Here is a 26,596-nt window from a genome sequence, read left to right as displayed (position 1 = left end):
TAATCTATTGTTCTTTGGACACTAGCTCTAGTTCAGTGAAATTGGAGGAAGAGCATCTGTGAACTGCAATATACAAGTCTTGCAACAGATGGTTAATGGGCTTTAGGTCTGGACTGTGACTGGGCCATTCACACACATGAATTTGCTTTGATCTAAACCATTCCATTGTAGCTCTGGTGGTATGCTTAGGGTCATTGTGCTGCTGAAAGGTGAACCTATGTCCCAGTCTTAAGTCTTTTGCAGTCTCTAACAAATTTTGCTGTGTATTTAGCTCCATCCATCTTCGCATCAACTCCAACCAGTTTCACTGTCCATGCTGAAGAAAAGGATCACAACAGTTGACTTTGTTTGACATTGGGGAGGGTGTTTTCAGGGTGATATGCAGTGTTAATTTTCAGTCACACATAGCATTTTGCCCAAAAAGTTCTGCTTTGGTCTCATCTGAACACAGTTAGCATCTTCTTTCTTCCACATGCTAACTGTATCACCGACATGGCTTTTGCAAACTGTAAAAGGGATTTCTTGTGATTTGCTTTCAAAAGTGTTTTTTTGTCTATTCACAATTCCATAAAGGTCAGATTTGTAGAGTACATGACCACCTGAGTTGTAGATCTCTGTAATTTCTCCAGAGTGACCATAAGCCTCTTGGCTTCTTCTCTAATTAGTTCTCTCCTTGCTTGGGATGTCAGTTTAGGTGGACGTTCATGTCTTGGTAGGTTTGCAGTTGTACCATACTCCTTTCATTTTTGGATGATGTACTAAAAAGTGCACCGTGAGATGTTCAGAACTTGGACAATTTTTTTAGAACCTAACTCTGCTCTACTCTTCTCCACATTGTTATCCTTGACCTGTTTGGTGTGTCCCATGGTTTGTCATGATGCTTTTTGTTCCCTAATATTTTTAACAAACCTTTGAGACCATCACAAAACAGCTGTAGTTATACTGAGAATGAATAACACACAGGTAGGCTCAATTTACTAATTGTATGACATCTGGAGACAATTGGTCACTAAGGATTTTATAGATTTTATTTAGGAGCATCAGCTTACAAGGGGCTAAATACAAATGCAAGTCAAAATTTTCAGATTTATATTTTTTAAATAAATAGAAAACACGTATTATTTCCTTTACACTTGACAAATATTTTCTACTTTGTGTTGTTATATCACATAAAATCATAATAAAATACATTTAAGTTTGCAGGTATAGCATGATAAAAATGTGGTTCATGGGATATGAATATTTTATTAAGGCACTGTAACTGTCCGAGAAAATCGAGCTACGATTATAATAAAATAAATAATGATCTTTTTATTTCTATCTCGCCACCATATTCCTTAGTGCTTTACAAATCAGAGGGGACATATACGGTATAGGAGAGGAAGGTTTACGGGGCTGTCAACCTAGTCCAGAAAGAAAACCAAATGAGGCTGAGTCCAATCAGACAAACAGGTTGGTGCTCGTTCCGCTGGTGAGCACAGCCACGGAGAAAAGCAAGGATCCGGCACACCAACTTGTGTAAAAATATCAAAAAACTTTATTTCGGCATGTCAAGCCATGTTAAAAACATAGGAAGCACCTGACGCATTTCTGGCTCGTTACCAGCACCCTTAATCATAGGATATAAAATACAAAGTGACATAAACCTATATAAGACAGAACACCAATCAAGAAGCATGTACACAATTGCATTAATTATGCACCAGATGTTACAAAGTGGGAAAACAATTAGCAAGCACAAAAATATCATTAAACATAAAACAAATAATTTGTCAAATTCATGCCTCTAGGATATTTACAATCAAGTTTTAAAATCCAAAAAGTTTCACGTATTATCAACAGATTTTGCCTGTTACCACCTTGGATAGGTTTATGTACCTTCTCAAATACATAAAATGCCAAATGGGAAGTATCCCCTTTGTGAACATTGACAAAATGTTTAGAAGCACCAGAATGTGCCGCATTCTTATCATGAATGTGCCGCAATAGTTTTTTTACTTTGTGTATAGTACACCCAATGTATTGAATTTGCATGACAGGCAGCTAGTGACGAGTGAGTGTACTCGTTGCTCGGGTTTTCCAGAGCACGCTTGGGTGACCTCCGAGTATTTGTTAGTGCTCAGAGATTTGGTTTTCGTTGCCTCAGCTGCATGATTTACAGCTGCTGGACAGCCTGAATACATGTGGGAATTACGTAACAAACAGGCATTCCTCACATGTATTCAGCCTGTCTAGCAGCCATATATCATGCAGCTGAGGCAAGGAAAACTAAATCTCCGAGCACTAACAAATACTCGAAAACCACCCGAGCATGCTCAGGAAAGCCCGAGCAACGAGATTACTCGCCCATCAATACAGGCAGCAGATGCAATATGTCACATATTGAGTATAGCAATTGATGAATGAAGAAATATCATAAGATTTACCAGAAAAAGACCAAAACATCTTAGTTTTGTCCAAGGCATAAATGCAAACATTGCATCTGCTGCCTGCACATTTGTAAAAACCGGTAACAAACAGCCAGGAACTGGATGCTGAAAGTTGTTGCAGAAGACTGAGGAAAGAGCATTGGCCAAACTGAAACCTTTTCTAGCAACATATCTACATCCTGCATTAGTAATTTGCCGTTACTTTATATGGTATAGTAATAATTGAAACAGCACAAAATGTCCTGCACCTATTCCCAGACCAAATGTCCTCCTGCTCTTGTCTCATTTGGTGGGACCTGCACCTATGATATACATAAGACTTAAATGCATGTGACACAAATATCTTTCTACATACAAATTGTTAACTATCTATGTCTTCTGATATTCACTGCAGATATTGCAGATGAAAAGCATGTTTTCATGCATTCACTAGAAAGATTGTATGGCTCTTATGGATACCTATATGTTTCCATAGTTACTTGCAAAAAAAGAACCAGAGGTATTCTGCAGATCCAACAGTCATGTGTTATTCTTCCTGCCCCTTATTTTTGTTAACCTTCAAGTGAAAGTCAAGTGAGAAGATGCCCATAAGGTTTGTTTGTAATAACCACTGAGGCAGAAGCTCTCCTAACAGCAATCATTTTAATGCAGACTTAATGCTAAATATCCCATGTTTTGACATTGTAGACTAGCGATCTCAAACTTGAGACTGTTTGCAAATCTGCCAAAAACTACCAGAACATACTGGGAATTACAGTTTTGTAACAGTCCCCAAAAGTGCCACATCTTCTGCATTTTAAAACGATATAGATGATATATAAGTACAAATGCATGCAGAACATTCTAGAATGACTTACCAAATACTTTTGCTCTAAAAATCCCTTCCCTCTTTTCGATTATACAAAGCGTTTGGCCACTGTGTGAAATCAAAGCACAGGACTTGATCATGATAACACCAGCTTGTCAAGCACGGATTCATCATTCATGATTCCACTCTCAGCGTAGTCAAAATGAATCTGCAACAACACACGTTACCGCATTTTAATTGGAAAGTAGATAAGTGCTTACTAGTATCAAGAAAACATCAAACAATGATCAATAAGAACGACATCATAGGATACAGCATGGACAAAGGAAGAACAACCCTTGACTTGTGGATAATCGATAGAGGTGGGAACTTTGGTTTGGCCAAATTGCTTTATAACAGGGTCATGATTCATAGAGGCTGATCACATTAGATAAACACATCCACGACCAGTAATACTGATATTTAGAAAAAGATTCATCATGAAAATGGCTCCTTTGTTGTTAACAAGTAAAAAAGTAAATTATGCCATAAATAAACAACTAAAAACAAAGGCCATACATAAACCAGAAATAACTGATCCTTGATTCAATGCTAGAAGAAAATAAAAACACGATAAAGAAAGTCATTAATCACATCTCCTATAATCTCGTATATTTTCAGTCCTAATCCCTTTGTGAATATTCTTGCACCAAGTGAACTGTGACAATTTAAACCTGAAACATTTTTCATTGTTCATTATTGAGTTCATGAGGACATGCAAAAAAAATTGAAAAAAAAAAGACGGACATTATTAATGAGAACACCATCTCGGAAAAGAATATCTTACTGTTTTCTTCTTTCTCAGTTTTAATTTTCTCAGGTGTTAAACAGGAGCGAAATCATTAGAATGATATTGTTTTGCATGCAATCGATCACTTCAGGATACATGCGTTGAATCAAAAAATTTTGGTTCTTTCATTGAAATTGATTGCAGTAGCGGTGGAGACTTTTGTAAAGTTTTTGCTCTATCATAATTTCACTTTTCTAATAAATCTGTTTCTGATCACTCCTGGAGGAATGAGCAGGTTTAGACATTACAATGAAATTCTATTGATTTTATTAGGTCTCGTGTAATGCTTCATTTATTCTGATAATATTGAATTCTTGCTCTTAGGTTCCTCTGAAGATTACAGCTGGTGGATAGGAGTCCTAACAGCATGATCCTGAGTGATCAGCCATTTTTTCCCGGTGAGCATCTTTCATAAAGAGATGGTTCTTCTAACCCAAACTGGAAGAATAAATGAAAATAAAACCTAACAAATGAAATAGGCAGATATATCATATTCTAAAATTGATACCAAGCTGTGTTTAATAGCATTCACAATGGATATGTAGATGAAATGATTAAACATAATATGGTTCAGGTCTTTCCAATAAGCTGTTTTGCTCAACTGGCATAGATGTATATAAAGCGAAATAATTACTCTACTTGAACTATGTTGCAATATCTATTACAAAAACTGAAAAGCTTGCAACAATCTTAATATTGTGCAGTGAGCTCACAGCAGGGTGCTAGAATGAAAATACCAGATTGACGATAGGGAGTGCTTTAGCCAGTCATTATAATATGCTTGCCCCATGCGGTGAGGCACAAGGCCAAAGACTTAATGAGAATTTTGTCTCGACCATTAAAGTTAAACCCTACCGAGTTTTAATGCTTCTATAACAACATATTTATTAGTTTTCTCACTACTGTTTAATTTTAAAATAATTTGATGCTTTTTTATTTTTCAAAAAAGATCCATTCGGAGCAGATGCAACGATCTAAGACTTTGCCGAGGCAATAAAATTATTTTGGAAAGTTATATTTAAGATTTACAAAAAAATCTATAAATAATTTAATTAAAAAAAGTTGTTGTAGTCAGCAGATAAAGCAAACAAGATTTAATTTGCTCAGCAGTTTTTTCTGGAAAATGTAGTCACTTTGTTTAAGACAACAAACAGGTGTATAAAATATGAGGCATTTTTCATGGCTAAGTTTTGTAGTCGTAAATGTACAGATGTAGAGAACGTAATTTTCTAAGCGAGGTTACATCTGCATATGCTAAACACCATCTGTCGAGGTAGCGCACGCTGTAGAAATTCTGAATAGTTTTCTTTTAGGATTGGACACAGATATTTATTTAGAGAATTAATTCTTCTGAATTGGAAAATATATACAAATGTAGAATCAGTTATACTGACCATTCGGTTAGTAAGACAGTGAATTACATGAAGAAACATATAATCATAGGCATTTAAGCCAAAATCATTATGGTCATTGCATTCTACAAATAAGGCATTATACATTAAATATAATAGTGTTATACAACTTGGCGTAAAATAATTAGAACTTTGCTGGTTGATAAAGACTCGTGATCATTATTCCGGGGAAGTTCAAACTGCTCTCAGTTCACTGCTGTTTATTGATAATGAAATCCAAAATCAAGTTAACTTACAAATGGTTAAGAACATGCTTTCTTTCATGATTTGCTTTATTTTACCTAAAGCATATGTCTGACAACCCAACTGATATAAATAAAACTCCTACTGGGTGCAGCTAGCTAGATAATTTGTTGTGGATGGGCGGAATTATGTTTGAAAGGAGATCACTATGCCTGGAAATATCAAGTGGGTTTTCTGTTTTTTTTTTTATAACGCTTTTGTGTCATCGCTCCCCTCTTGGGCTGCCCTACTGCCTACCATCCGGTCCTCAGAACCTCTTCTTTCCGTTGCCGCATGCCAAATCTCCAACCTTGTTTCTATAGGCTAGAAAGTCCAACTTGGTCATACCTTAGTTTCTCTTCGAGGCCTGGCCACGGCATGAAGTCCTGGCCTTCAGCTATGAGGTTGGAAATATGGTATGAGTCGATGAATAGAAGAGGTTCTGTGGATGTTGTGGATGTTGGGCAGCGAGCTCAGTGGCCAGAGAGGTGAGTGGTGAGGTGTTTCGTATTTTTAACTTTTACCATTTATTGGCTCTCTATGGTTCATCCAAATTGAAGGCAGCTGGTTGTTATTTTGCTGAATTCACATGGAGAGAATTAAAAAAAATGCATTCAGGAGAAAATGTTTTTTTAAATTTAAGTAAAATGAAATTCCATTCAAATAAATTTGCTAATCTTTACTTCTCAATATTTTCACATGAATAAAAACTTAATAGTTACAATATAATAAAATGTAATAAACTTTAGTAGGTAAAACATCATATTATTGTGGCAACAGCTTATTCCTATAAATAATATTTTATATAAAATGCTTATAAGTAAGTAAGTTAAGTATTGAGATCTGCATTCACTTGATGTATGCAATGTGAAGCAATCAAATGCTTAATTAGAAACACATTAAACGGAATGTAAGCAATAAACAAATATACACGAATGCAATTCATAGATTAGATCAATATATAGTGTAATGATCACTGGTGTAGGAAATTCATTACATGGGTTTGCAGTAAGCAGGTCAAGGCTATTAAAAGTCGAGTCATATAAATTTTCTCTGAGATAAAATACAGATTGGAATCCGCCATAGTTAGACCAATGTCAAAGCTTTCAATTCTTTGCAGCTAATAAAACAGATAGCAGCATGATCTTTTCAGCAGCATATTATTGAACAATATATATCCTACTTGGAAATATGTGTCATCAGCACATAGCTTACTATGCTTCAAAGTGACCTTGTCTTTTATAATCCTTTTATCAGAAATACCTTCTGACATTTCATTATTGCTACCACGAATTATCTCATTTATTCTGCAAATAAATCATTCTTATATATATTAAACAAATATTGCAATCAATAAATATTTTACTCACGTCATGTGATTAATAGAACAAAGTCCATGTGTAATTAATGTACGTTATCACATTTCATTCATAGCTATATTATTTTTTGAAAATGTAACACCAAGAAGGAAAAGTCATGTATTTAAGGAAATCGCGGGATTGATTTGCATGCAAATGATGAAAAAATGGAAACAAAATTTTGAAAGAATCTCAATTTATTCAATATCAAGTATAAGTGCCACGTACAGAGATGCACACACTCCTATACCTTGCTGTCAGTGAGATTATGAATGGTTCTGCCACATTGAAAGCTTTTGGAAACATAAATAATCAAGATCCACTACTGGCAGCTCGCTTGTCGATCTACAGTACAGACCAAAAGTTTGCACACACCTTCTCATTTAAAGATTTTTCTGTATTTTCATGACTATGAAAATTGTACATTTGCACTGAAGGCATCAAAACTATGAATTAACACATGTGGAATTATATACTTAACAAAATTGTGAAACAACTGAAAATATGTCTTATATTCTAGGTTCTTCAAAGTAGCCACCTTTTGCTTTGATGACTGCTTTGCACACTCTTGGCATTCTCTTGATGAGCTTCAAGAGGTAGTCACCCGGAATGGTCTTCCAACAATCTTGAAGGAGTTCCCAGAGATGCTTAGCACTTGTTGGCCTTTTTTACTTCACTCTGCGGTCCAGCTCACCCCAAACCATCTCGATTAGGTTCAGGTCTAGTGACGGTGGAGGCCAGGTCATGGCGTAGCACCCCATCACTCTCCTTCTTGGTCAAATAGCCCTTACACAGCCTGGAGGAGTGTTTGGGGTCATTGTCCTGTTGAAAAATAAATGAGGGTCCAACTAAATGCAAACCGGATGGAATAGCATGCCGCTGCAAGATGCTGTGGTAGCCATGCTGGTTCAGTATGCCTTTAATTTTGAATAAATCCCCAACAGTGTCACCAGCAAAGCACCCCCACACCATCACACCTCCTCTATGCTTCACGGTGGGAACCAGGCATATAGAGTACATCTGTTCACCTTTTCTGCGTCAAACAAAGACACGGTGGTTGGAACCAAAGATCTCAAATTTGGACTCATCAGACTAAAGCACTGATTTCCACTGATCTAATGTCCATTCCTTTTGTTCTTTAGCCCAAACAAGTCTCTTCTTAACAGTTGTTGTAGAGATATGTCTGCTGCTAGAACTCTGTGTGGCATTGACCTCTAATCTGAGCTGCTGGTAACCTGTGATTTCTGAGGTTGGTGACTAAGATAAACTTATCCTCAGAAGCAGAGTTGACTCTTGGTCTTCCTTTCCTGGGGGGGTCCTCATGTGAGCCAGTTTCTTTGTAGCACTTGATGGTTTTTGCCACTGCACTGGGGGACATTTTCAAAGTTTTCCCAATTTTTCTGACTGACTGGCCTTCATTTCTTAAAGTAATGATGGCCACTCATTTTTCTTTACTTAGCTGCTTTTTTTGCCATAATACAAATTCTAACAGTCTATTCAGTAGGACTATCAGCTGTGTATCCACCAGACTTCTGCACAGCACAACTGATGGTCCCAACCCCATTTATAAGGCAATAAATCCCACTTATTAAACCTGACTGGGCACACCTATGAAGTGAAAACCATTACCGGTGACTACCTCTTGAAGCTCATCAAGAGAATGCCAAGAGTGTGCAAAGCAGTCATCAAAGCAATAGGTGGCTACTTTGAATAACCTAGAATATAAGACATAATTTCAGTTGTTTCACACTTTTTTGTTAAGTATATAATTCCACATGTGTTAATTCATAGTTTTGATGCCTTCAGTGTGCATTTACAATTTTCATAGTAATGAAAATACAGAAAAATGTTTAAATGAGAAGGTGTGTCCAAACGTTTGGTCTGTACTGTATGACATTCAAAATGTGCAGCATGGTGGCTCAGTTGTTAGCACTGCAGAGCTGGGAACCTGGGTTCAAATCCATCAAGGACAACATCTGCAAGGAGCTTGTATGTTCTCCCTGTGCTTGCGTGGGTTTCCTCCGGGTTCTCCGGTTTCCTCCCACATTCCAAAGACATACTGATAGGGAATTTAGATTGTGAACCCCATTGGGGACAGTGATGATAATGTCTGTAAAGCACTGTGGAATTAATGGCTGTATACAATTGAGCAAAATAAATAAATAAAGCATTGGTGACAAGTCCAGAGATGCTGCATGCTATGGTAGCACATGATTTCCTTATTTTTATGACTTTCCTTCTTGATGTTTCACTCTAAATGTTGATGGTTGGATTTTGCATCTTTTCTACTGTGAATTGATGTTAGAAAGTTTTAATGTCCTGGAGCAAGGGATCTACTTAACCCTCTAACGACCGCAGATACACATTAAAATGGTGACTATTTAAGGGGCTTTATTCCCTCATTGACTTTTTTTTAACAGTGATCAGGTATAAGGTTATAATGACCCCCAGCGCCTTAAAATTTTCAAGTTTTCAGCTACCAGGGTTAGGTAGGGCTTCTTTCAGACCTCCGTCGGTACGCGGCCGTCGCTAAGCATCGGCGCGACGTACCGACGGACGTTGAAGTTTTTTAGCACAATGTGGGCAGCGGATGCAGTGTTTCTATGTGTCCGCTGCCGATTGTAAAGTCCCAGGGAGGAGGGGGTGGAGTTCCGGCCGTGCCTGCGCAGTTTAAAATGCAGGACCCGTCGTACAAGAAAACATTCCCTTGAACGTTTTTTCGATACGACGGCCCACCAAATACCGACGCATCCAGTGCATGACGTATGGAACGTGTGTCCATACATCGCAAATGCTTCGGTAATACAAGTCTTTGTGCAAAAATCGCATCCTGCGGGCAACTTTGCAAGATGCAGGTTTTTTACACAGAACGACGCATTGCGACACCTTGTAAAAGACGGAAGTGTGAAAGCAGCCTAAGACCTTGGAGAACACCATCAGGGCCATTTTTTCCCATCTAGATCACGTGATCATCATTATTTAATGAATGAGGGCAAACATGTAAAAAAAAAGTGTGCCAGCCATTTAAAACATTTCTCTCTTCTGATATACAGTTATATGAAAAAGTTTGGGCACCCCTATTAATCTTAAGCTTAATGTTTTATAAAAATTGTTTTTTTTGCAACAGCTATTTCAGTTTCATATATCTAATAACTGTTGGACACAGTAATGTAATGTTTTCTGCCTTGAAATGAGGTTTATTGTACTAACAGAAAATGTGCAATCTGCATTCAAACAAAATTTTGACAGGTGCATAAGTATGGGCACCTCACCAGAAAAGTGACATTAATATTTAGTAGATCCTCCTTTTGCAAAAATAACAGCCTCTAGTCGCTTCCTGTAGCTTTTAATGAGTTCCTGGATCCTGGATGAAAGTATTTTTGACCATTCCTCTTTACAAAACAATTCCAGTTAAGTTTGATGGTCGCCGAGCATGGACAGCCCTCTTCAAATGATCCCACAGATGTTCAATGATATTCAGGTCTGGGGACTGGGATGGCCATTCCAGAACAGTGTAATTGTTCCTCTGCATGAATGCCTGAGTAGATTTGGAGCGGTGTTTTGGATCATTGTCTTGCTGAAAGATCCATCCCCTGCGTAACTTTAACTTTGTCAATGATTCATGAACATTATTGTCAAGAATCTGCTGATACTGAGAGGAATCCATGCGTCCCTCAACTTTAACAAGATTCCCGATGCCGGCATTGGCCACACAGCCCCAAAGCATGATGGAACCTCCACCAAATTTTACTGTGGGTAGCAAGTGTTTTTCTTGGAATGCTGTGTTTTTTTGCCGCCATGCAGAACGCCTTTTTGTATGACCAAACAACTCAATCTTGGTTTCATCAGTCCACAGGACCTTCTTCCAAAAAGAAATTGGCTTCTCCAAATGTGCTTTTGCATACCTCAGCCGACTCTGTTTGTGGCATGCTTGCAGAAACGGCTTCTTTCGCATCACTCTCCCATACTTCTCTTTGTGCAAAGTGCGTTGTATAGTTGACCGATGCACAGTGACACCATCTGCAGCAAGTTGATGCTGCAGCTCTCTTGAGGTGGTCTGAGGATTGTCCTTGACAGATCTCACCATTCTTCTTCTCTGCCTTTCTGATGTTTTTCTTGGCCTGCCACTTCTGGCCTTAACAAGAACTGTACCTGTGTTCTTCCATTTCCTTACTATGTTCCTCACAGTGGAAATTGACAGTTTAAATCTCTGAGACAGCCTTCCCCTGAACAACTATGTTAAATAATCTTTGCTTTCAAATCATTTGACAGTTGTTTTGAGGAGCCCATGATGCCACTCTTCAGAGGAGAGTGGCCACATTAAGTAGCTTTTCTCATCATTGCATACACCTGGCTATGAAGTTCAAAGCTCAATGAGGTTACAAAACCAAAAAAAGTGCTTTAGTAAGTCAGTAAAAAGTAGGTAGGAGTATTTAAAACAAGAAAATGATAAGGGTGCCCATACATATGCACCTGTCAAATTTTGTTTGAATGCAGATTGCACATTTTCTGTTAGTACAATAAACCTCATTTCAAGGCAGAAACATTGCTGTGTCCAACAGTTATTAGATATATGAAACTGAAATAGCTGTTGCAAAAAAACAATTTTTATAAAACATTAAGCTTAGGATTAATAGGGGTGCCCAAACTTTTTCATATAACTGTACTTGTCAGAGGAGAGAGAAATTAATTCCCCAAGACACTCTTGCGACTCTTGGTGCATAGCGGAGCGCCCCTATGCAAACTTGAGTGGCGAGTACTTGCCCTCAACTTTTATGACAACATATTCAATATGATGACCTTATTTATGTTATCAAATTCTGTATGATTTGTTTGGTTTAAAATCCTTACTACACCCCTGGGTAAAGTCTTGAGGGGTGTAGTTTCCAAAATAGGGTCATTCGTGGTAAGATTCTACTGTTTAGGTACATCAGAGGCTCTCCAAATGTGCCATGCTGTCCGCTTTTGAATCTTTCCATCTTTGCGTTCAAAAAGTGAAACAGTACTGCTTCCTTTCTGACTCCTGAGATGTGCCCAAACAGAAGTTTACCTCTACATATAGGGTACTGGCATACTCAAATGTTGGGTTCCATTTTCACCTGTTATTCTTGTGAAAGTAAAAAATTTGGGGGTAAAGCTAAATTTTTGTCAAAAGAATGAAAATATTAACTTTTTCCTTCCACATTCCAGTAATTTCTGTAAAGCACACAAAGGGTTAATGTTGTTAGGAGTCGAATTCCTGCCACTGCACAGGGGGAAACTCGAGCCATGTCTGCTGCGGTCTCCCATTCTACATCAGCCGCAGTGGAGCCTGCACAGCAGAGACATCAGTCCCAGTGTCTTGCTCAGTCTGATACTGTGCAAAGGGTTACTGCTACCTTTCCAGGCTCTGCTGTTGCAGCCTGCACTGGTCAGCGGCGAGCAGGCTTTTCGGGGACTAAGTCCTGCTTTGCACACACTGAGCATGCCCAAGGTAAGACCTCTCATTGGAGCTCAGGGGTCACATGCTCAGATACTGCAACAGCTATCATTGGTCCTCTAGGAAGGTCCTGAAGTTGCTCAGGTACTGTAGCATCCTCCATTGGTTCCCTAGGAAGGTCCTGAAGCTGCTGCAGCTATAAAAAGTTTGCATGGCCGCACGGCCATGCGCTAGTATCACCTCATGTCATGAGCTTGTTATTTGTGGTTGCGCCTGTACAGTATGTGTGTATTCAGGGACCCCGCTGAAATAAGCCCCTAGAATACCGGCACCTCCGGTGAGGATTTTGCATGTATGTATTCAAGGACCCGGCTGAAATAAGCCCCTAGAATACCGGCACCTCCAGTGAGGAGTGTTTGTGTGCTTTTCTGGGTGCGTGACAGTTAGCTGTGTTCCTCTGTGACGCTAACAGGGCACAGCATTTTATTTCTAGCGATGCTGTGGAGTTAACAGAGTTCGCTTATACCGCCATATAGCGCCCCCATTTGCCAGCAGCAGGTTCCTCTCCTGCATGGTGGACCCCGGGTTGCGAACGCACCTATTTATACATATATATACTCGGTGCGTTCCGCCAACCCTAACAAATGTACTTCTTGAATGTGGTTTTGAACACCTTGAGGGGTGAAGTTTTGCGAATGGTGTAATTTTTGGGCATTTTCTGTCATATAGGTCCCTCAAAGTCAGTTCAAATGTGATGTGATCCCTAAAAAAAGGTTTTGTACATTTTTTATGGAAAATTGAAAAATTGCTTATGAAATTTAACCCCTTTCTGCCATTGGACGTACTATTCCGTCCATGTGGGGTGGGCCCTAATTCCGAAGGACGGAATAGTACGTCCAGCACGATCGGCCGCGCTCACGGGGGGAGCGCAGCCGATCGCGGCCGGGTGTCAGCTGCCTATCGCAGCTGACATCAGGCATTATGTGCCAGGAGTGGTCACGGACCGCCCCCGGCACATTAACCCCTGGCACACCGCGATCAAACATGTTCGCGGTGTGCCGGCGGTACAGGGAAGCATCGCGCAGGGAGGGGGCTCCCTGCATGCTTCCCTGAGACCCCCGGAGCAACGCGATGTGATCGCGTTGCTGCGAGGGTCTCTTACCTCCTATCCCTGCAGGCCCCGGATCCAACATGGCCGCGGGGCTGCATCCGGGTCCTGCAGGGATTACTTCCGGGTGCCGTGCAGGCTGCAGATGAAAGTTGCAGCCTGCAAGGCTGTAAGTGAGATCGGTGATCTGACAGAGTGCTGTGCACACTGTCAGATCACCGATCTGTAATGTCCCTTCCTGGGACAAAGTAAAAAAGTAAAAAAAAAATTCCCAAAAGTAAAAAAAAAAATCCTAAATAAAGAAAAAAAAAAATATTATTCCCATAAATACATTCCTTTATATAAATAAAAAAAAAATCAAACAATAAAAGTACACATATTTAGTATCGCCGCGTCCGTAACGACCCCACCTATAAAACTATATCACTAGTTCACCCCTTCACTGAACACCGTAAAAAAAAAAAAAAAAAAACGAGGCTAAAAACAACGCTTTATTCTCATACCGCCAAACAAAAAGTAGAATAACACGCGATCAAAAAGACAGATATAAATAACCATGGTACCGCTGCAAACGTCATCTTGTCCCGCAAAAAAAGAGCTGCCATTCAGCATCATCAGCGAAAAAATAAAAAAGTTATAGTACTCAGAATAAAGCAATGCCAAAATAATTATTTTTTCCATAAAATAGTTTTTATCGTATAAAAGTGCCAAAACATAAAAAAAAGATAGAAATGAGGTATCGCTGTAATCGTACTGACCCGAAGAATAAAACTGCTTTATCAATTTTACCAAACGCGGAACGGTATAAACGCCTCCCCCAAAAGAAATTCATGAATAGCTGGTTTTTGGTAATTCTGCCTCACAAAAATCAGAATAAAAAGCGATCAAAAAATCTCCCGTGCCCGAGCATGTTACCAATAAAAACGTCAACTCGTTCTGCAAAAAACAAGACCTCACATGACTCTGTGGACTCAAATATGGAAAAATTATAGCTCTCAAAATGTGGTAACGCAAAAAATATTTTTTGCAATAAAAAGATTCTTTCAGTGTGTGACAGCTGCCAATCATAAAAATCCACTAAAAAACCCGCTATAAAAGTAAATCAAACCCCCCTTCATCACCCCCTTAGTTAGGGAAAAATAAAAAAATGTAAAAAATGTATTTATTTCCATTTTACCATTAGGGTTAGGGCTAGGGTTAGGGTTAGGGCTAGGGTTAGGGCTAGGGTTAGGGTTAGGGCTAGGGTTAGGGCTAGGGTTAGGGTTAGGGTAAGGGTTGGGGCTAGGGCTAGGGCTAGAGTTAGGGTTGGGGCTAGGGTTAGGGCTAGGGTTAGGGTTAAGGCTATAGTTAGGGTTGGGGCTAAAGTTAGGGTTAGGGTTGGGGCTAAAGTTAGGGTTAGGGTTTGGATTACATCTATGGTTGGGAATAGGGTTGGAATTAGGGTTAGGGGTGTGTCTGGGTTAGAGGTGTGGTTAGGGTTACTGTTGGGATTAGGGTTAGGGGTGTGTTTGGATTAGGGTTTCAGTTATAATTGGGGGGTTTCCACTGTTTAGGCACATCAGGGGCTCTCCAAACGCGACATGGCGTCCGATCTCAATTTCAGCCAATTCTGCGTTGAAAAAGTAAAACAGTGCCCCTTCCCTTCCGAGCTCTCCCGTGCGCCCAAACAGGGGTTTACCCCAACATATGGGGTATCAGCGTACTAGAAACACATTGGAGAACAACTTTTGGGGTCCAATTTCTCCTGTTACCCTTGGGAAAATACAAAACTGGGGGCTAAAAAATAATTTTTGTGGAAAAAAAACAATTTTTTATTTGCATGGCTCTGCGTTATAAACTGTAGTGAAACAATTGGGGGTTCAAAGCTCTCACAACACATCTAGATGAGTTCCTTAGGGGGTCTACTTTCCAAAATGGTGTCACTTGTGGGGGGTTTCTACTGTTTAGGTACATTAGGGCCTCTGCAAACGCAATGTGACGCCTGCAGACCATTCCATCTAAGTCTGCATTCAAAATGGCGCTCCTTCCCTTCCGAGCCCTCCCATGCGCCCAAACGGTGGTTCCCCTCCACATGTGGGGTATCAGCGTACTCAAGACAAATTGGACAAAAATTTTTGGGGTCCAATTTCTCCTGTTACCCTTGGGAAAATACAAAACTGGGGGCTAAAAAATAATTTTTTGGGGAAATTTTTTTTAATTATTTTCACGGCTATGCGTTATAAACTGTAGTGAAACACTTGAGGGTTCAAAACTCTCACAACACATCTAGATGAGTTGCTTAGGGGGGTCTACTTTCCAAAATGGTGTCACTTGTGTTTTTTTTTACTGTTTAGGTACATTAGGGCTCTGCAAACGCAATGTGATGCCTGCAGACCATTCCATCTAAGTCTGCATTCAAAATGGCGCTCCTTCCCTTCCGAGCCCTCCCATGCGCCCAAACGGTGGTTCCCCTCCACATGTGGGGTATCAGCGTACTCAAGACAAATTGGACAAAAATTTTTGGGGTCCAATTTCTCCTGTTACCCTTGGGAAAATACAAAACTGGGGGCTAAAAAATAATTTTGGGGGGAACATTTCTTTTTTTTTATTTTCACGGCTATGCGTTATAAACTGTAGTGAAACACTTGAGGGTTCAAAACTCTCACAACACATCTAGATGAGTTGCTTAGGGGGGTCTACTTTCCAAAATGGTGTCACTTGTGGTTTTTTTTTACTGTTTAGGTACATTAGGGCTCTGCAAATGCAATGTGACGCCTGCAGACCATTCCATCTAAGTCTGCATTCAAAATGGCGCTCCATCCCTTCCGAGCCCTCCCATGCGCCCAAACAGTGGTTCCCCCCCACATATGGGGTATCAGCGTACTCAGGACAAATTTGACAACAACTTTTGGGGTCCAATTTCTCCTGTTACCCTCGGGAAAATACAAAACTGGGGGCTAAAAAATAATTTTTGTGGGAAAAAAATGTTTGTTTTATTTTTACGGCTCTGCATTATAAACTTCTGTGAAGCAGTTAGTGGGTCAAAGTGCTCACTACACCTCTAGATAAGTTCCTTAGGGGGTCTACTTTCCAAAATGGTGTCACTTGTGGGGGGGTTTCAATGTTTAGGCACATCAGTGGCTCTCCAAACGCAACATGGGGTCCCATCTCAATTCCTGTCAATTTTGCAGTGAAAAGTCAAACGGCGCTCCTTCCCTTCCAAGCTCTCCCATGCGCCCAAACAGTGGTTTACACCCACATATGGGGTATCAGCGTAGTCAGGACAAATTGTACAACAACTTTTGTGGTCCAATTTCTTCTCTTACCCTTGGAAAAATAAAAAATTGGGGGTGAAAAGATAATTTTTGTGAAAAAATATGATTTTTTATTTTTACGGTTCTGCATTATAAACTTCTGTGAAGCACTTGGTGGGTCAAAGTGCTCACCACACCTCTAGATAAGTTCCTTAGGGGTCTACTTTCCAAAATGGTGTCACTTGTGGGGGGTTTCAATGTTTAGGCACATTAGTGGCTCTCCAAACGCAACATGGCGTCCCACCTCAATTCCTGTCAATTTTGCATTGAAAAGTCAAACGGCGCTCCTTCCCTTCCGAGCTCTCCCATGCGCCCAAACAGTGGTTTACCCCCGAATATGGGGTATCAGTGTATTCAGGACAAATTTTACAACAACTTTTTGGGTCCAATTTCTTCTCTTACCCTTGGGAAAATAAAAAATTGGGGGCGAAAAGATCATTTTTGTGAAAAAATATGATTTTTTATTTTTACGGTTCTGCATTATAAACTTCTGTGAAGCACTTGGTGAGTCAAAGTGCTCACCACACCCCTAGATAAGCTCCTTAGGGGGTCTACTTTCCAAAATGGTGTCACTTGTGGGGGGTTTCAATGTTTAGGCATATCAGGGGCTCTCCAAACGCAACATGGCGTCCCATCTCAATTCCAGTCAATTTTGCATTGAAAAGTCAAATGGCGCTCCTTCGCTTCCGAGCTCTGTCAAGTGCACAAACAGTGGTTTACCCCCACATATGGGGTATCAGCGTACTCAGGACAAATTGTACAACATCTTTTGGGGTCCATTTTCTCCTGTTACGCTTGGTAAAATAAAACAAATTGGAGCTGAAGTAAATTTTGTGTGAAAAAAAAGTTAAATGCTCATTTTTATTTAAACATTCCAAAAATTCCTGTGAAACACCTTAAGGGTTAATAAACTTCTTGAATGTGGTTTTGAGCACCTTGAGGGGTGCAGTTTTTAGAATGGTGTCACACTTCACTATTTTCTATCATATAGACCCCTCAAAATGACTTCAAATGAGATGTGGTCCCTAAAAAAAAAATGGTGTTGTGAAAATGAGAAATTGCTGGTCAAATTTTAACCCTTATAACTCCCTAACAAAAAAAAATTTTGGTTCCAAAATTGTGCTGATGTAAAGTAGACATGTGGGAAATGTTACTTATTAAGTATTTTGTGTGACATATCACTGTGATTTAATTGCATAAAAATTCAAAGTTGGAAAATTGCAACATTTTTAAAATTTTCGCCAAATTTCCGTTTTTTTCACAAATAAACGCATGTAATATCAAATAAATTTTACCACTATCATGAAGAACAATATGTCATAAGAAAACTGTGTCAGAATCACCGGGATCCGTTGAAGCTTTCCAGAGTTATAACCTCATAAAGGGACAGTGGTCAGAATTGTAAAAATTGGCCCGGTCCATAACGTGCAAACCACCCTTGGGGGTGAAGGGGTTAAACCCGTTTAACTCCCCCCCCCAAAAAAAAAAAAAAAAAAAATGTTTAAAAAATTTTGCTGATGTAAAATAAACATTAGATACTAGAATATCTCTATAGCAATGGGATTAGTTATAGACAAAACTCAATACACAATTTAACAACGACAGCCCCTATAGGCTGATTAGAGCAGAAGAAAGGGGAACAGAGAAGTTTATAACAAGTAATACATTTTATTTAGGCAGAATACATAAAATAAAAAACAAAATTGCACTGCTGAAGCAGGAAATTGGATCCATAGTAAATTTTAAAAAACAGTAGTAAAAATAGAGAAAAAATTATTATAATGCAAAACACGTCATACTAGTTGAAAATTCAGTAAGGTTAGATAAAAAATATACTAGCAACTACTAAGATAGAAGGCTATCTGAAGCCGACAGGTTACTCCATTGTACAAAGTATGTGGCAATAGTGAGAACAAAGTAACTGCACGAGGCCATATGTGTGTTGCAGTATGAGGATAAAGTGCTGACAGTGGGCGAAAGTGCACAAGATGGCCAAGTGCTTACTAGTAAAGTAGGATTATAAGGACCCCTGCCTGCCGGCTGTCGTTGTAAAGTAAACACGTAGGAAGTTATTTATTAATTATTTTGTGTGGTATAACTATCTGATTTAAGGACATAAAAATTTAAAGTTTGAAAATCGAAACATTTTACATTTTTTTGTGATTGTGAAATGTGAAAGTCAAATCTTTTTTTGACAGCAATGAGTAGTAAAGGTCAGGCAAGGTCCACTGACGACTATCTCAATGTATTTACGTGCCTCATTTATGAAACTGATGCAGATGAAAATCACTGTTGCCCAAAACAAGTAATCAGATTACATTAATGGGATATTTTTTTCATTAGAATCCTCTTAAAGGACCCCTCTGGTATTTTTTTTTATTTATTTCACCAACCGAGTGCTCTCACTAATGAATGTTCCTTGCCCCAAGTAATCTACTTATCAGCTGCCATCTTCTGCTGTTCCGGGTGCCGCTCTGGTCTTGTTCTGCAACCTTGTAACTGCACCTTCTGACTGACCAGAAAACAGAGCTAATGGTCATATGCTCTCAATGTAAATCTATGAAGGTCTCGTTTTGGCCTCTTTCTGGCTCTCATAGACTTACATTGACTTGTGACAGCCAGTTTGCCCAGCAAACACTGGAGTGATCCAGCTAGGTGCAACAGGATCAAAGCAGTGCCGAAAACAGAATACAATGGTGGCTGATAAGTATTTTACTATGGGCAGGGAACATGAATTAGTAATACCCCTGCAGTGAAAAAAATATACATATATATATATATATATATATATATATATATATATATATGTATATATATATGTATATTTATGTGTGTGTATGTATATATATATATATATTTATATTTATGTGTGTGTGTATATATATATATATATATATATATATATATATATATTAGTTATTTATTTAGCATTGCATTAGAATTTTTATTATAGTATTGTAGTTGCGGAATGCTTTGACCACAGACACAGGCTTCAGTGTAATCTGGGTGTTCTTAAATAAAATATGAAGTAAACAGATAGTCTGACTTTTTTTTAGAATTATTGATCTATTTCTGGGTAATGTAATCCACACGCTTAAGAATCCTGAGAAAGAAGTCATGCAGGCCTATGTATCCATTACTATTTTTAAAATGGAAAAATGTCTATATGCAACAAATCCACAATCCCTCTTAGTAAAAGTGAAGCTATAGGAAACACCATGTACCATATTTCAATATGTACTAGATATACGCGAGACACTACATTATCAACCTTATGTTAAGTCATCATTAACCATTATTTTAAGCCACTGACCAATTTATTAGTCTTTTGCTTGGAATCCAGCTCAGACCACTCAATGCCTATTTTACTAAGCACATGGCTGCAATCTTATATTCAGCCTTTTGAAGGAGGATTAGGTTCCTCTTGACACAATAATACTTGTACAGTGTAATGCTAATGTAAGCTGGACCTTAATCAATTTATTGTTTAATTTCAGCTGTTGTAAAATGCTTTTTATAACTATAACATCATTGGATCCTTGGTATGTTCATGTTACAATCTAGCTGTATTTATATTGATTTACTATACAGCTGATTTTGAATTATTGAGGGCTCAGTAAATGATCATGAAGTTAGCAAAGATTTACAAAATTCTGCCTTCCAAAGATATAAAGGTAATATACTGCATATATCTAATGGGACATAGATGGACCTCTGATACGCTGCATATAGGATCATAAATACCATCATGGACCTTAATGGCATTATATAGTCTGGTAAATGGCTGCAGATAACTAATGACTGACCAGCTAACGCAATATACTGATGTGATCTAGGCTTCTGATAGTTTACTATAATAAATGATACCAATTTAAGGTGCTTACAAAGACCTACCAAATAATATAATGCAGCACTTCTATTGAAACTAAACATTTAAACATAGACACTCAGCATTTTTGTTTCCTGTAGTTACCAATGTGTCTTCAGTTTCTTGTCTAGCTGGTTTCTGGGGACGCTATTCTTAAAGGGAATCTGTCACAAGGCTTTTGCTTCCTCATCTGAGAGCAGCATAATAAAGATAAAGACCCTGAACCTAATGATGTATCACTTAGTTTGCTGTGTGCGGCAGTTTTGATACAATCAGAGTCTGTAGCTGCAGCAGAGCTCAGAAAGCTAACCCAACCCATACCTCTGATTGGCAGCTTTCTGTGTACATTGTATATTGACAGTAAGCTGTTAATACTAGGAGTGGAGTGAGACTAGTATACACATGGGCAGCTAGTCCGACAGTGGTAATTTCCTGCTGATGGTATTGAAAGAGCAGCACAAAGTATAATAAATGACACATCCCTGAAATCAGTGTCTCATCCCCTATTCATGCTGTCCTAAGATTAAATAGCAAAAACCTGCTGACAGATTCCATTTAATAATAGCTTTTTCAGCTAGCTTGTCAGCACAGAGCTAGCAAACTATTTGAATATACTGATCTTTAACAAAACTGAGGGCTAAGCAAGGTTAACAAATTTCATAATGCCTAAATGTTGTACTGACAATATTTTTTGTAAAAAACATTATTCATAGAACTTATTTAAATGCTAAATTGCAACAATTTATCTCTAAATGTGAAAGGGGTGCTAATATAATTTTAGATACAATGGGGTACATTTTTCAATCCTCACGTACTATATCATCATATTTTCCTCCTTTATGTACAGCCAACACAATGTCTGCCCTTATTAACTACAACCACGACACTACTTTGAAGAACTACCACACCATTCTCTGTTTATGGTCTCCCCACAATGTCTGTCCTTATTAACTACAACCACGACACTACTTTGAAAAACTACCACACCATTCTCTGTTTATGGTCTCCCCACTCTACTGTTTCCCCTCATATTGTTCCCTTCTCCACAATGTCCCCTCTTCACAAGGTGTCATCACACTGTCCTCTTTGCGGCCACATCTCCATACTGTCTCCTCACACTGTCCACTCTTCAAATTTCCTCCTCTCAATACTTTGGGTCCTTTTCACACTGTCCCCTCACACTGTCAATCTCATGCTGTTCTTCTTACCACACTTTCCTTGCTCTTCTCCATACTGTGCCATTTCATCAAACCATTTCCTCCATACTACCCCACATGCTGCATCCCCTCCCATACTTGTAGCCCACTAAATAATGTACACACCACACTTGTTTCTCATACTAACAAGAACAATAAAAGTTCCTGTTTATTTGGCTCTACTACAGAGTGCTTCTCTTTTTGCCATCTTCTCCTCCTTTGCTGCACATCACCTTGAGGACACCTCAGATGGCTTCCTGAGCCAAGATGGCTTATTCACCTTATGGAAGTAGCAACCATGAGTGGGTTGAGGGCTATAATAAACTGTGTGATTTTTATTTACAATATCTAAATTGAAATAGAAAAATTAGAAAGTAAAATCACACTGAAACCCTATTCCATCATCTAGAAGAAGTTCTAGCGGACTAGATGAGAGAGATTAATTTCTTACAGCTTCCTGTTCTGTTTCTGTCCTAATACTATTTAAATGTTTAGTTTATCTTAGAATCTGTAGTGCATAGAAGAAACTGAAGTTCAATTACTGCCATGAACCAATACAAGCTTTTGAGTGACAGCTCTTGAAAAAAAAGCTCATCGCAATACGCTGTCAAGACTGTCGGTTCCATCTTCTCAAATTCTACAATGCATTGTAGCTCAATATATTGTGCTTGATTTCTTTTTGTCACTAAAGATTATGTTTGACATCCAAAAGTACATAAGTATTTTTGTGCGGATTTGTGTTCCATATCAGCAGCAATTCTTCAGCCGGTTGTCCCCAAAAATCCCAATCAGTTTCCAGATACCCAAATACAGCAAGATAGGAAGTGGATTGAATTAAAGTTTTCTTGCCCAACAATTAACGCTGTTTTGTAAACACTCATCAAACATTTCAATTACTGCTTCCTTATACTCAATTGGTTTACCAAGGTACCTGCTTACTGTACATCTTATGAAGTTAAATTTTTGCAACATTTTTTGACGCCAGTCCCACAGCAGTACTTTACTGAGATCAACTTTGTTGCTTAAGGAGAGCGGCAGACATACCTTTGGCCCAACCTTTGCCCGTGCAGGTGCAGAGGGGCCAAAAATTTAAAGGCCAAAATGAATGTCCTCTTCTGTCTGTGTTGGCTAATACTCAAGAAAATTCTTAAAAGAGCAGTACGTAATGGCTTCGACTACCTGGCGACCATCCATGTACTTGGTGGCTTCGAATAGAAACATTTATAGGGTAAATCGGTGTCCATTGTTTGGTGATCAGCGGCACAGTCAACTTTTACTAAAAAAGATAGATTACAAACATATATTTCATGCAGATTGTACAGCCAGTTGTAATGGAAACTTTAGATTAGCTTTTGTTCACATGTCTTTCTTGCTTTCAAGGTTTTATTTAGAACAGACAAATGGGACACATCACCGAAATTAACCCCTTCATGACCCAGCCTATTTTGACTTTAATGACCTGGCCGTTTTTTGCAATTCTGACCAGTGTCCCTTTATGAGGTAATAACCCAGAAACGCTTCAACGGATCCTAGCGGTTCTGAGACTATTTTCATGACATATTGGGCTTCATGTTAGTGGTAAATCTAGGTCGATAATTTCTGAGTTTATTTGTGAAAAAAACAGAAATTTGGCGAAAATTTAGAAAATTTTGCAATTTTTACATTTTGAATTTTTATTCTGTTAAACCAGAGAGTTATGAGACACAAAATAGTTAATAAATAACATTTCCCACATGTCTACTTTACATCAGCACAATTTTGGAAACACATTTTTTTTTTGCTAGGAAGTTATAAGTGTTAAAATTTGACCAGTGATTTCTCATTTTTACAACAAAATTTACAAAACCATTTTTTTAGGGACCACCTCACATTTGAAGTCAGTTTGAGGGTTCTATATGGCTGAAAATACCCAAAAGTGACACCATTCTAAAAACTGCACCCCTCAAGGTGCTCAAAACCACATTCAAGAAGTTTATTAACCCTTCAGGTGTTTCACAGCAGCAGAAGCAACATGGAAGGAAAAATGAACATTTAACTTTTTAGTCACAAAAATGATTTTTAGCAACAATTTTTTATTTTCTCAAGGGTAAAAGGAAAAACTGGACCACGAATAATGTTGTCCAATTTGTCCTGAGTACGCTGATACCTCATATGTGGGGGTAAACCACTGTTTGGGCACATGGTAATGCTCGGAAGGGAAGGAGCGCCATTTGACTTTTTGAATGAAAAATTATCTCCATCGTTAGCGGACACCATGTCGCATTTGGAAAGACCCTGTATGCCTAAACATTGGAGCTACCCCACAAGTGCCCCCATTTTGGAAACTAGACCCCCCAAGGAACTTATCTAGATGCATAGTGAGCACTTTAAACCCTCAGGTGCTTCACAAATTGATCCTTAAAAATGAAAAAGTACTTTTTTTCACATAAAATTTCTTTTAGCCTCAATTTTTTCATTTTCACATGGGCAACAGGATAAAATTGATCCTAAAATTTGTTGGGCAATTTCTCCTGAGTACGCAGATACCTCATATGTGGGGGTAAACCACTGTTTGGGTGCACGGCAAGGCTCAGAAGGGAAGGCGTGCCATTTGACTTTTTGAATGGAAAATTAGCTCCAATCGTTAGCGGACACCATGTCACGTTTGGAGAGCCCCTGTGTGCCTAAACATTGGAGCTTCCCTACAAGTGACCCCATTTTGGAAACTAGACCCCCCAAGGAACTTATCTAGATGCATAGTGAGCACTTTAAACCCCCAGGTGCTTCACAGAAGTTTATAACGCAGAGCCATGAAAATAAAAAATAAAAAATTCTTTCCTCAAAAATGATTTTTAGCCCGGAAATTATAATTTTCCTAAGGGTAACAGGAGAAATTGGACCCCAAATGTTGTTGTCCAGTTTGTCCTGAGTACGATGATACCCCATATGTGGAAGTAAACCACTGTTTGAGCGCACGGCAGGGCTCGGAAGGGAAGGCACGCCATTTGGCTTTTTGAATGGAAAATTAGCTCCAATCATTAGCGGACACCATGTCGCATTTGGAGAGCCTCTGTGTGCCTAAACATTAGAGCTCCCCCACAAGTTACCCCATTTTGGAAACTAGACCTCCCAAGGAACTAATCTAGATGTGTGGTGAGCACTTTGAACCCCCAAGTGCTTCACAGAACTTTATAACGCAGAGCGATGAAAAAAAAAATAATTTTTCTTTTCTCAAAAATGATTTTTAGCTCACAATTTTTTATTTTCCCAAGGGTAACAGGAGAAATTGGACCCCAAAAGTTATTGTCCAGTTTTTTCTGAGTACGCTGATACCCCATATGTGGGGGTAAACCACTGTTTTGGCACACGTCGGGGTTCGGAAGGGAAGTAGTGACGTTTTGAAATGCAGACTTTGATGGAATGCTCTGCGGGCATCACGTTGCGTTTGCAGAGCCCCTGATGTGCCTAAACAGTAGAAACTCCCCACAAGTGACCCCATTTTGGAAACTAGACCCCCAATTGAACTTATCTAGATGTGTGGTGAGCACTTTGAACCCCCAAGTGCTTCACAGAAGTTTATAACGCAGAGCCGTGAAAATAATAAATGTGTTTTCTTTCCTCAAAAATATTTTTTTAGCCCAGAATGTTTTAATTTTTCCCAAGGGTAACCGGAGAAATTTGACCCCAATAGTTGTTGTCCAGTTTCTCCTGAGTACGCTGATACCCCATATGTGGGGGTAAACCACTGTTTGGGCACATGCCGGGGCTTGGAAGGGAAGTAGTGACGTTTTGGAATGCAGACTTTGATGGAATGGTCTGCGGGCATCATGTTACGTTTGCAGAGCCCCTGATGTGCCTAACCAGTAGAAACCCCCCACAAGTGACCCCATTTTGGAAACTAGACCCCAAAGGAACTTATCTAGATATGTGGTGAGCACTTTGAACCCCCAAGTGCTTCACAGAAGTTTACAACGCAGAGCCATGAAAATAAAAAATCATTTTTCTTTCCTCAAAAATGATGTTTTAGCAAGCAATTTTTTATTTTCACAAGGGTGACAGGAGAAATTGGACCCCAATAGTTGTTGCCCAGTTTGTCCTGAGTACACCGATACCCCATATGTGGGGGTAAACCACTGTTTGGGGACAAGTCGGGGCTCGGAAGGGAAGTAGTGACGTTTTGAAATGCAGACTTTGATGGAGTGGTCTGCGGGTGTCACATTCCATTTGCAGAGCCCCTGATGTGCCTAAACAGTAGAAACCCCCCACAAGTGACCCGATTTTGGAAACTAGACCTCCAAAGGAACTTATCTAGATGTGTTGTGAGCACTTAGAACCCCCAAGTGCTTCATAGAAGTTTCCATTCCTCAAAAATTATGTTATAGCAAGCATTTTTTTATTTTCGCATAGGTAACAGGAGAAATTGGACCCCAATAATTGTTGCCCAGTTTGTCCTTAGTATGCTGGTATCCCATATGTGGGGGTAAACCACTGTTTGGGCGCACGGCAGGGCTCGGAAGGGAGGGAGCACCATTTGACTTTTTGAACGCAAGTTTGGCTGGAAGCAATGGTGGCGCCATGTAGCGTTTGGAGACCCCTGATGTGCCTAAACAGTGGAAACCCCTCAATTCTAACTCCAACACTAACCCCAACACACCCCAAACCCTAATCCCAACTC

At 39.2% G+C, this 26,596-nt stretch overlaps 1 protein-coding gene across 3 annotated transcripts in view; it reads right to left on the bottom strand.

Annotated features, from left to right (window-relative positions):
• Nucleotides 1-26,596, bottom strand: part of LINGO2 (leucine rich repeat and Ig domain containing 2) — a 1,932,610-nt gene that overhangs the window by 877,168 nt on the left and 1,028,846 nt on the right. For all 3 annotated transcript variants that reach the window (XM_077249262.1, XM_077249261.1, XM_077249263.1), the window contains exon 4: nucleotides 3,287-3,445. The gene's annotated coding sequence lies outside the window, so the exon portion shown is untranslated. The remainder of the gene's footprint in view (nucleotides 1-3,286; nucleotides 3,446-26,596) is intronic.

Source organism: Ranitomeya variabilis, chromosome 1 (assembly GCF_051348905.1).
Source record: "Ranitomeya variabilis isolate aRanVar5 chromosome 1, aRanVar5.hap1, whole genome shotgun sequence".
Taxonomy (NCBI): domain Eukaryota; kingdom Metazoa; phylum Chordata; class Amphibia; order Anura; family Dendrobatidae; genus Ranitomeya; species Ranitomeya variabilis.
This window is presented reverse-complemented; position numbering and strand designations above follow the sequence as displayed.